Genomic DNA, 1,504 nt, shown 5'->3' with positions numbered 1-1,504 from the left:
GTGCAGTCAAAAATATTTTTAGATTTGAATGTAGGCATCCATACCATGATTACAGCAGTTGTGAGTGCAGCGGAGTGTTGTAATTCTCTGTTCAACAGTAGATAGGTATGGGAGAATATTCCTAGCAGTGACTAATTGGGGGTTAGTCACATTTCTAATATGCAGAAGAATCTAAATAGGAGACAGCATTCTATTAAGTACAGTACAAGACCCTTAATCAAACCTAGCAAAGCTTCATCAGTTCAATGTAGCTTTAGGGCCCTCAGCTAATTTTACTGCTCACTGAAACATAACGCGTAATACCCAGTGGACGGAGAACACTTGGTTCATTACTGCTGATTAGGAAAAAAGATCAAGTGAAATATGTCAACGCATGATAACCAGTTAATGTATTTTTAATTAGTGCCTGTTTTGCTTCTCTCACGTTGATTTCTATTAAAAAACCTACCACTGTGTGCATTTAATTCCTCCTCCAGCGGCCTCTTGATTAAAACACCATTATGTTTTTGAGGGCGGCAGAGTGACCGAGCAGGGATACAGCTGTTAGATTAAAGGTTGAGTGGGTGAGCTCACTGGCTCACTCTGAAATTAGGCCTCAGCCAGAGAATCATTTTGCAATTTAATAAGCTAATAAACGTGATATGGCAAGTAGTTTCAAGTGCCCTTGGGGGGTCAAGGCACTATTTACAATCCCATTTAAGAGCTTGTTCTATTACCATGCTGACAAAAGCTTGGACCGGCACAGAGAGGGAGATGGCTGTGTTTTGAGGCAGACTGGGTCATACTGCTGATCTGCTACTTCAGTGTTCACTGTCAACAGCATGGGGTGAGACTGAATCAGACTTATTGCATTCCTCAAGATGACTCCCTGGAGTTATATTATGGGGCATTTAACATCATCATATAAACATCTTATGCTGAAAGGCCATCAAATAAAGTTCAAATTCCTCCGTACTGTCATGCATCACCTGTTCAGAGATTACATTTTAATTGATTCAAATTGAGGTGTAAAACAGCATATGTACAGTGGGTACGGAAAGTATTCAGACCCCCTTAAATTTTTCACTCTTTGTTATATTGCAGCCATATGCTAAAATCATTTAAGTTCATTTTTTTCCTCAATGTACACACAGCACCCCATATTGACAGAAAAACACAGAATTTTTGACATTTTTGCAGATTTATTAAAAAAGAAAAACTGAAATATCACATGGTCATAAGTATTCAGCCCCTTTGCTGTGACACTCATATATTTAACTTAGGTGCTGTCCATTTCTTCTGATCATCCCAGAGATGGTTCTACACCTTCATTTGAGTCCAGCTGTGTTTGATTATACTGATTGGACGTGATTAGGAAAAGCCACACACCTGTCTATATAAGACCCTACAGCTCACACTGCATGTCAGAGCAAATGAGAATCATGAGGTCAAAGGAACTGCCTGAAGAGCTCAGAGACACAATTGTGGCAAGGCACAGATCTGGCCAAGGTTACAAAAAAAAATT

This window comes from Monopterus albus, unplaced genomic scaffold (assembly GCF_001952655.1).
Source record: "Monopterus albus unplaced genomic scaffold, M_albus_1.0 scaffold11.1, whole genome shotgun sequence".
NCBI lineage: Eukaryota > Metazoa > Chordata > Actinopteri > Synbranchiformes > Synbranchidae > Monopterus > Monopterus albus.
Note: the sequence above shows the minus strand (reverse complement) of the source record.